Source organism: Rutidosis leptorrhynchoides, chromosome 4, assembly GCF_046630445.1.
Source record: "Rutidosis leptorrhynchoides isolate AG116_Rl617_1_P2 chromosome 4, CSIRO_AGI_Rlap_v1, whole genome shotgun sequence".
NCBI classification, from domain to species: Eukaryota; Viridiplantae; Streptophyta; class Magnoliopsida; order Asterales; family Asteraceae; genus Rutidosis; species Rutidosis leptorrhynchoides.
Genome location: NC_092336.1, coordinates 23,654,028 through 23,664,787, shown reverse-complemented (window position 1 = coordinate 23,664,787; position 10,760 = coordinate 23,654,028). Strand labels below are relative to the sequence as shown.

Sequence of the window (10,760 nt, the reverse complement as noted above, 5' to 3'; positions counted from 1 at the left end):
TACAAAGTACCTAGTACCATCTGCTCGAATCTCAAATTTCTTAGCCATACCTCTTACGTTCTCTTTCACAAAATTCTCTTCCTTTAAGGCTTCTTGTTGTGCCTCAAGAATCTGCCTTGCGAGGTTTGATCTAACTGTCATATTCAAGGCCCTAACCCTGCGAGGTTCAGTCCTTTCTTTACGACTCAATGCATCAGCCACAACATTGGCCTTACCCGGGTGATACAAAAGGTCACAATCGTAATCATTCAACGTCTCAATCCATCTTCGTTGTCTCATGTTCAACTGTTTCTGATCGAGGATATGTTGAAGACTTTTGTGATCTATGTACACAGTACTCTTGACCCCATACAAATAATGTCTCCAAATCTTAAGTGCAAAAACAACGGCCCCCAACTCTAAATCATGAGTTGTATAGTTCTGCTCGTGAATCTTCAACTGACGTGATGCGTACGCAATAACTTTCTTTCGTTGCATCAAAACACAACCAAAGCCTTGACGCGAAGCGTCACAATAAACAACAAAATCATCATTACCCTCCGGTAGAGACAATATCGGAGCGGTAGTCAGTTTCTTCTTCAAAATCTGAAAAGCATTCTCCTGTTCATCCTTCCACTCATACTTTTTCCCTTTATGCGTTAAAGCAGTCAGAGGTTTCGCTATACGAGAGAAATCCTGGATGAACCTTCGATAGTAACCTGCCAATCCTAAGAACTGACGAATTTGAGTAGGAGTTTTCGGGGTTTCCCACTTTTCAATCGCCTCAATTTTAGCAGGATCAACTTGTATTCCTTGTTTGCTAACAATGTGACCAAGGAACTGAACTTCTCTTAACCAAAAAGCACACTTAGAGAACTTAGCGTACAACTCTTCTTTCTTTAACAAATCAAGCGCTAACCTCAAATGTTCTTCGTGCTCATCATCACTCTTAGAATAGATAAGGATGTCGTCGATGAAAACAATAACGAACTTGTCCAGATAGGGTCTACACACACGGTTCATGAGGTCCATGAACACAGCAGGTGCATTTGTCAATCCGAACGGCATAACAAGAAATTCAAAGTGACCGTAACGGGTGCGAAAAGCAGTTTTTGAAACATCAGATTCTTTAACACGCAACTGATGATAGCCAGAACGAAGATCAATTTTTGAATAAACAGAAGAACCCTGAAGCTGATCGAACAGATCATCAATTCTCGGAAGAGGATAACGATTTTTAACAGTGAGCTTATTCAGTTCATGATAATCAATGCATAAACGAAAAGAACCATCCTTCTTCTTAACAAACAGAACAGGAGCTCCCCAAGGGGACGAACTAGGACGAATAAAACCCTTGTCTAACAACTCACGGAGTTGACTTGACAATTCTTGAAGTTCAGAAGGCGCAAGACGATAAGGAGCACGTGCTACAGGAGCAGCGCCGGGAACAAGATCAATTTGGAATTCTACCGCGCGTTGCGGCGGAAGGCCAGGTAAGTCATCGGGAAACACCTCGGGAAAATCCCTAACAATATGAACGTCATCAACGTTCTTTACTTCCTTACTAGGATCAACAACATGAGCAAGGATAGCATGACAGCCTTTGCGGAGATGTTTACGAACTTTCATACAGCTAATAAGGTTTAACTGTGTGCATTTCTTATCTCCAAAGACCATCAGTGGCTCTCCAATCACATCAGTAATACGAATAGCCTTATCATAACAGACGATCTCGGCACGGTTCGCGGACAACCAATCCATACCAATAACAATATCAAAACTACCAAGTTCAATCGGTATCAAATCTATCTCGAAATCCCTACCACCCAGATTAATGTTACACTTACGATGTACAGTCTTAGCAGTAAGTTCCTTACCATTAGCTACTTCAACAACATAAGTATTGTCTAAGAGAGTTAACGGCGTTTTGATTCCCGGACTTAATTTACTCGACACGAAACTTAAATCAGCCCCTGAATCAAATAACACATAAACTGATAAATCGTTGACTGAGAACGTACCAGTAACAAGCTTAGGATCTTCCTCCGCATCCTTAGCATTAATGTTGAACGCTCGGCCGCGTGCAGTCTCTGCAGTCTTCTTGTTGGGACAAGCATCTCGGAAATGCCCCGGCTTCCCACACTCATAACAAACCCTTGGATTACCTCCATTATTCGATTTCCCATTACCGTTACCGTTACCACCTCTATTACCAACATTATTATTATTACCACCAGTCGCGGGAGTAGCAGACCCCGGCAAAAGCACTGTACAATCTTTAGCAATGTGCCCTTGCTTAGAGCACCTCTTACAAGTAACTGTGCAGTAACCATCATGAACTTTATAGCAACGAGGGCACACACGCTGATTTCTGTTGTTAGCACCTGAGGTATCCTGTTTCTTCTGCTGATTTTGGTTTTGATTGCGGTTGTTATCCCACTTTCGTTTCCCATTATCAGCCTTCTTGACAATAAATATAAATATAAATACAGCTACTAATAATATGATCATAAAATATCATATTTAAAATATTTAGGATTTAAAAATCCCGAAAGCTCGACCGTTGGTTTAAAAACCGAAAAGATTCGCCGGATGGAAATCCGCGGAACGTAGAAACGTATAAATTAAAATATGAATACATATATTCACATAACACATAATAATTATTATATATATATTATTACAAAAATAATAATATAGGTTATAGAAATGACGTGGCACACTAACAGTTAACGGTCGTTAAATAATTAACGGAGAAAGATAACGGAAAAAGTAGGGTCGTGACAAGCAAACAACAGAATAATGGTATGATTACAAATAATAAAACCACAAGGGCAGGATAGAATATAGGTTCACCCGGTGGTATATTAGCAAAAATGATGATAGTTAATATGACCAATACAATAGGAAAAATCATCCTTGTGTGAATCATTTTTACAAAAACTTTTTGAGAGTAGTAATCTGAAAAATGAAGATTGATTTGTGAAAATGTGAAAACGGAGATGTTTATTTTATATTTGAAAAATATAGTTGTTGTAACGTCGTCAGTTGACGTTAACAACCGTTATGTATATATGACCGTTGTAACGTCGTTAGTTGACGTTAACGAATAAAGTCTCTATATCAAAACGCGTATGAGTAATATAAAGGACAAGATTTTTTTTTCTTATTTTAACTTTTAAGATTTACTTTTAATAAAAATACAAACTACTTTTTCTTATTTTAACTTTTAAGATTTACTTTTAATAAAAATACAAACTACTTTTTCTTATTTTAACTTTTAAGATTTACTTTTAATAAAAATACAAACTATTTTTTCTTATTTTAACTTTTAAGATTTACTTTTAAGAATAAACATTAGTATGCATGAAATAAATAATGATTAATTGCATAAGTAATCATAAATGTTAGATAACATATAAAGACCCCATCGTATTCGTATTGATCGGAATTAATCTCGACCCATGGTACCGTGTTGTCAAATGACGTGTTGCGTACATAAAGTACCGTGTTGTCAAATGACGTGTTGCGTACAATCATGAGGTCTTATTAACATAAATATAAATGTTAGTGAAGTTAATAAGAGTTAGATTACAGAAAATATAATTCAGGCGGTATAACCGATCATATATAACTTAAATAACATAAATATAAATGTTAGTGAAATTAATAAAAGTTAGATTACAGAAATATAATTCAGGCGGTATAACCGACCATATATAACTTAAATAACATAAATATAAATGTTAGTGAAGTTAATAAAAGTTAGATTACAGAAATATAATTCAGGCGGTATAATCGACCATATATAACTTAAATAACATAAATATAAATGTTAGTGAAGTTAATAAAAGTTAAATAATTTCTTACCTTGATTAGTGACGTGTGCTTACTTAGATAAACCTTGATTATACGGAGCACTTCGTGCTGATAACGTGTTATATTTCAGTAGGCTTATAACTACCTTTAGTGGCCTGGTTCAATATATTCAAATTGAAAGAACCAATAAAAGAGAGATGTGTTGTAGAAGATATAGGAGAGAAAGAGGTTGAAGAGAGGTGTGATGTATTTAATGTATATGTGTGTTTTTGTAACTTACATTATGCACATATATATATAGTACAAATTTTACTATCCATATTTGACTAATTACCATCCATATTTAACTACTAAATTTACAACACTACAAAGATACTATGTTTCCGATTATTTCAGTACCATTTTTTCTCATATAATAAAATCAACCCGGTTTAAACCGCAATCTACATATATTAGCAAACTTGTCACCAAATTCTTTATTTATTATACTTTCGTGTCCTATTTTTGATGTTCTCCTTACATTTCTATTATCATAAAAAAAAACATTAAAAAGTAGTATAATCCTCCTTGATATACCCTTAGGGGGCGTTTGGTTCGTGGGATTTCGTGAGATTTGGAGGGATTTGCATTTCAAATCCCATGAATCCCATGTTTGGTTGGAGGATTTGGTTCGTGGGATTTGCATTTCAAATCCCTTGAAATCCCATAGATGAAGGATTTGAAAATCCTTTGTATATATGAGGGATTTGAAATCCCATGTTCTATGATTTTACGTTTACGATTTACGTTTTGTGTTTCGGGTTCGCTTTTCGGGTTCGTTTTTTGGGTTCGCTTTTCGGGTTCCTTTCGGGTTCGCGTTTCGGGTTCACATTTCGGGTTCGAGTTTCGGGTTCGCGTTTCGGGTTACATTTCGGGTTCGCATTTCGGGTTACATTTCGGGTTCGCTTTTCGGGTTCGCGTTTCGGGTTTGCTTTTCGGGTTCGCGTTTCGGGTTCGTGTTTCGGGTTTGAGTTTCGGGTTCGCGTTTCGGGCTCGCGTTTCAGGTTACATTTTGGGTTCACGTTTCGGGTTCGAGTTTCGGGTTCACATTTCGGATACGCGATTCGGGCTAGCGTTTCGGGTTCGCGTTTCGGGTTCGCATTTCGGGGTCATGTTTCGGGATCGCGTTTCGGGTTCGCATTTCGGTTACGCGTTTCGGGTTCGCGTTTCGTTGTCCATTTCGGGTTCGCATATCGATTTCGGGTTCGCATTTCGGTTTCGGGTTGCGTATCACGGTCGCATTCTCGTTTTGGATTCATGTTTCGATTTCGAGTTTTTGTTTTCCGACCGCGTTCACGTTCGAGTTCGCATTACAAATTTTGAGATTTGAAAACCTCGAACCAAACAGAAGATAGGATTTCAAATCCCGTGGGATTTCAAATCCTGGGAATTGAAATCCTTGAACCAAACGCCCCCTTATTTATGAATCTAGTAATTTATTACGACAAATCACTAAAACTAGTCTTGAATAAAAAAAAACTTGGACATTTGTCATATCTTGAATTCAAAATTGACTAGGAGAAAGTAATTAACAACCTAACGTGATCATGATTCAGAAAATGATCAAATCTATACTAGAGGTTGTGTTTTTCTCATAACACAATGAAAATGTGACAAATTCGATAGATGAATAGATCATACGAATAATATATTTGCTCGAATTAAAGTTCGTTTGACATCATAAGAATATAAGAAATGTTTGACAAACCCACAACAAAACCATTTGACCTTTTAAGTTTATAGTAGTAAATTAGTAATCTACAATTTTTTGGTCATAAACTTATTATCAGTTGACTTAAACGTATATCCTGTGTTGATCCTTTTTAGTTCTAGAAGCGGTTGACTTTTACAAGTATTAACTTATTTTACAATATCAATTATATTTTTTTTTAAAACTGTGTTTGAAGTTAGTGACGGGGATCTTCACTCACACATACCCAAACCGCATAACAGAGAACAGATCCATCAATCTATAGGGGTATGTGGATTGAGCCGAATTTCTGCGTACGGGTCGTTAAAACCTCTCTCACGGACTTTTTACAGAGCCAGTGATCGAACATTCAACCTCTACTAAGCATTCCGGGTACGCTTTGCGCGATGGATGCGAGAAGTTTCTTTCTAACGGGTGCGTATGTGGCAAATTAGAAAATTCGATGCCGATATTGCCGTTCTAAAAAAAATATACTCAAAGTATTAGGGTTGAACCATTGAACTATTATTAGGAGTATTATTTTGTCAAATGTCAAAACTAACTTTTAGATGCCAGTAACCAATAAAAAAACTAGATTATTGAATGCATTAACAACTAGTGATGTGTAGATTCTTAGATTAAAATTTAACCTAATTTTACGTTGTTTCATTCATTTGAGCTTCCCTAATTGATATGATCAAACATTTGTGTAATATTGTAACCTTTAATTAATAACTAGTTTCGGTCCGGCCTGCGCGATGCGGCGGGGGCTTTCGGCCTGCGTATTCATATTTAACGTAGCTTTATGTATTTACACAAGGGAAAACGGCCCATGTGTTAGTCGTCGTTCTAGGTGTTGTCGTCTTTAGTGTTTTTTAAAAAATGTCGGGTTCGAACGTAGTTAGTTTCATTTTGTTGATAAAAGTATTTCGAGTCTAACGGTGGTGGGGGAAAATTTTAACTCGCGGCGAGCAGGAAGATACGGTCTATCGTTGTGTTTAACGTGTTTTAAAAAGTGTCCGTTTCGAACGTGTTTAATTTCGTTTTGTCCATAAAATTATTTCGAGTTTGACGCTGCTGTCAGAAATATTTAACTCGCGTCGAGCGAGAAAATACAAGTTGTCGTTGTGTTTAGCGTTTTTTAAAAAGTGTCCGTTTCGAACGTACCTAGTTTCGTTTTGTTTCGAGTTTAACGGTGTGCTTGGTGAAATTTAATTCGGGGCGAGGATGAAGATACGGGCTGTCAAAGTGTGTGGGTGGAGTTTTTATTTTAATTTACAAAATTGACAGATTAACCCCCTGTAGTTTGGGGTAGTTTTTGTAAGGCGTTTATAGTTGAGGGGGGAAGAATGAAAAATCAAGTGTGAAAAGGGGGTGGAACTATTATCGTTTTGGCACTCACCAAACGACCAAGTTTCTCACCTTATAAAATTATTTCGAGTCTGACGCTGCTGTCGGAAAAATTTAACTCGCGGCGAGCGAGAAGATACAAGCTGTAGTTGTGTTTAACATTTTTTAAAAAGTGTCCGTTTTGAACGTACCTAGTTTCGTTTTGTTCATAAAATTATTTCGAGTTTAACGGTGTGCTTGGAGAAATTTAATTGGGGGCGAGGAGGAAGATACGGGCTGTCGAAGTGTGTGGGTGGAGTTTTTAATTTAATTTACAAAATTGACAATTTAACCCCCTGTAGTTTGGGATAGTTTTTGTAAGGTGTTTATAGTTGAGGGGAGAAGAATGAAAACTCAAGTGTGAAAAGGGGGTGAAACTTTGGTCGTTTTAGCACTCACCAACCAAACGACCAAGTTTCTCACCTTTACCTTTATTAGTATATATATATATATATATATATAATATGGATCGAAAGTTTGATAGAAACCTTTTCGAGCAAGTTAGACTCCATAGAAACAAGATAGGAGACCGAGATTTAGCTTAACCAAATGATTCATTCATATCATTCAAAATAACCAAGTTACAATTTATAACACAAAATCCCACGTTTAAGATACTTATTCATTAATGATACTTGACTAGTTCCATTTAGTCTAGGTAGCATTACATTGGGCTGCTAATTTCGACTTCATACAAACGTATATGTTAGACCCGTATTAAAGTTCTTACCTTGAATGGTGCAGGAAAGTAACAAATTTTATCTGTAATGCCCCAAATTTTAAGGTATTATTTTATTATGAAATGTTGAGTTAGAATTTAATTAACCTTATTTTATTTTGTGTTAAAATGAGATATTGTTTAAAAAGGACTAGTATTGCAAGTAAGTAAAAGTTAAGGTTAGTTATTATAAGGACCACCTAAGTTAAGAAATTGTGGGGAGGGACCTAAGTTGCCAATCCATGATAGTTTTTATACTAAGAAGGGAATTGAGGGTTAGAAGCTAGTTTGTGTTGTCTGAAAATTATGAGGGCAGAAAATAAGAAGAAGAACGAGTTTAGTAAACAAAAATCAAAAGCCTTCAAACCTAGTGATTCTTCTTCATGCAAGCTTGAATTTGAGCAATTAAGGGTGTGCAAAATATAGTAGAAGCAAGAAAATCATCATCACCACCTTCTTTTCATCAATTTCAATTAGAGTTCTTGAGAAGAACTTGAGGTAAGGAATTTATATACTTAAAATTGGTAAATGTTTATATTTAAGTGAGGTCTTATTATCATCTTTAAAGTCTAATTGTGTAAAGTCTTAGCCAAATTCGAATTTGAGTTTGGTGGGTTTACAAAAGTTAGTTTTTGGGAGAAATTAATGATGGATTGATGATAAATTGAAGGTTTCTTGTATATGTTATAGTGGTAATTGAATTCTTATGATATTTGGACATAGATGTTCATGATTTGAACATATAAGTGGAGTTATGGAAGTAAGTCTTGTTGTAGTGATGATTTAAGAACAAAGTATGTTTATGCACACAAGGTGTTTGTGAAAATGTGTCAATGAAAGTCTAAACTTGATTTTGAGAAGATTTTGGAAAGGGTCTAATTGTTAGCTATGAGTCACTCAAGAGAGTGTTAATTTAAGAGATTAAAGTTGTTATTGAAAGTTTATCTTAGTGATTTAAGAGTGTAAGTGTTAATGTGATTAGCATATTTTTAGGTGCTAATCAAGAGGAGGAAGTTGGAAACACTCAAGCTTAGATCAAGGACAAGGTGAGTTGTATGGGGGTAATTTGGGCGGGTATGATGGGGTCATGAGTGTTCCGGATTGCATCCGTGCAAGAGGTCACTTATGGCCACAAGGAATGAATGAATTAAGTAAAATTTGTATGAATGTGCGTAGGATAAGTAAATGATGCAAGTGCGAGACTTTGGTCGACACTTGTAAGTTTAATGATGCAAGTGTGAGATTTCGATCAAATACTTGTAAGTTTAATGATGCGAGTGCGAGACTTTGGTCAAACACTTGTAAGAATTTAAGATGCAAGTATGAGGCTTCGGTTAAGTACTTGTAAGTTTAATGATGCAAGTGGTTAAGCATCGGTGAGACCCTTGTAAGATTAATGATGTTGAAAAGTTAAGAATTCGGATCCGAATATGTGAATGATATCCTATGTGTAATGATGTTAAGTTTAAGTTTATGGCCTATTACTCGCTATACACTCACTAAGAGTTTTGCTTACCCATTTTATGTTAACGTGTTTTGTAGGACCACATAAGCATCGTGAAGGTAAAGAACCAACTCAAGATTAGCGGAGCATTTGGCATAGAGTAAGTGGTATGCAACTCTCGATTACCTAGTGATTTTGATTTACCGCTTGTTAGACACCATGGGTCAAGAATGTATTTTGTATGAAACCATGTGGTTGTGTCTTTTGTTTGAAATGGTTATATGTAAACGTCTAAATAGTTTTGAAGGGTTGGTGTGATGTATTATTTGAAGTTAAAACATGTGGTATTTGAATGGTGCACAATGGTATTGAAATGGACAGTTAATCGGACGAAAAGGGTTGCGATCCACCAGATATGGCACGGCGTACCAAAAGGGTGGTACGACGTGCCACTTTAACTTGTTTTTCTTACCAGCCCGGAACTGAACTGGCACGGTGTGCCAAAAATGTGGCACGGCATGCCACTTGACCTTTGATTTGAACAGACCTGACTTGGCACGATATGCCAAAATGTGGCACGACATGCCACTTGACCTTTGATTTAACAGACCTGACGTGGCACGGTGTGCCAGTGTAAAAAAAAAAATTGCGTGTTTAAGGGCGTCTCATTATCGATAGGTATCGATTGAGCTACGAAAATGTTATAATGGAGACCCTAATCTTGATTATGATAGTTAATGTTGCCATCGACTAGTTTATATGTCTTTTCATATCATGTGCTTGACTTTTTCTTGTTAAATGAGAAAAGCTTTATATATGTATATTTATTAATTAAGTTAAAGTCAAATTAAATGTCTTCTCTAAAGAGATCAGCACGGAGGCCTATAGAATGCGAAATTTCATCATAAAAATTAGTTAACACGTATTTAAAGTAATCATCGTAGTTTAGTTCTAAACGTTAGACATACTCACAGGAGGTCGAACTAGGTATGATCATATCCGGTTAGGCTGCTTATAAGTTATACGCGATTTCAAAATAATATAAACATAAAAGACCTCATTTGTTTATCAACTAGTTCATTGACCCGTGAATTCACGGGTTTGATGAAGAAATCTACATTATAATATTAATATCATTGATCTGTTAATTAATATTTATTACTCCGTATTTAGTTAAATTAGTTAAATTTAAATATTACTCCATTTAGGAAATATGCGTACATGTACACATAAAAATGGGTCCAATGTAAATGGGTCAAAAACATAAAATCGGAAAGAAAAACCGATACAAAACACATACTATATATCAAATGTTTATGAACAAAATTACACATAATTACCAAATAAAAAAAGCTCCATGTTTGATATTGTTAAGCACATTACAAAGAATCATCCAACTTCTTAATCCTAGTCCAAATTATGTAGTAGCCTTCAGAGAGCACTTTCATGAGCTTTGTAGCAGAGGGTTTACTTGGCTCACCAAGTGACATAATTCCTATTTCCTAAATGGAGTGAAACTTTTTCACCTACACATTAACAGTTAGTGTGCATCAAAATCAAATTATTGCAATTCATTTCTATTAGTTCATTACCCAATTTAATGATACATGTACATTAAGAGTCGAATGTACCTCCAATTTCTGGTCAAATTCAAAAATACTAAAAGGAGAACTGACCATAGT

The 10,760-nt window shown here is 35.8% G+C and overlaps 1 long non-coding RNA gene across 1 annotated transcript; it reads left to right on the top strand.

Moving 5' to 3' along the window:
• The first annotated feature begins 7,939 nt into the window (after positions 1-7,939).
• On the top strand, positions 7,940-9,449 carry LOC139904464 (uncharacterized). The gene is made up of 3 exons (XR_011778810.1): positions 7,940-8,132; positions 8,628-8,680; positions 9,177-9,449. It is a non-coding gene; the product is annotated as an uncharacterized lncRNA (long non-coding RNA).
• The last annotated feature ends 1,311 nt before the right edge of the window (positions 9,450-10,760 follow it).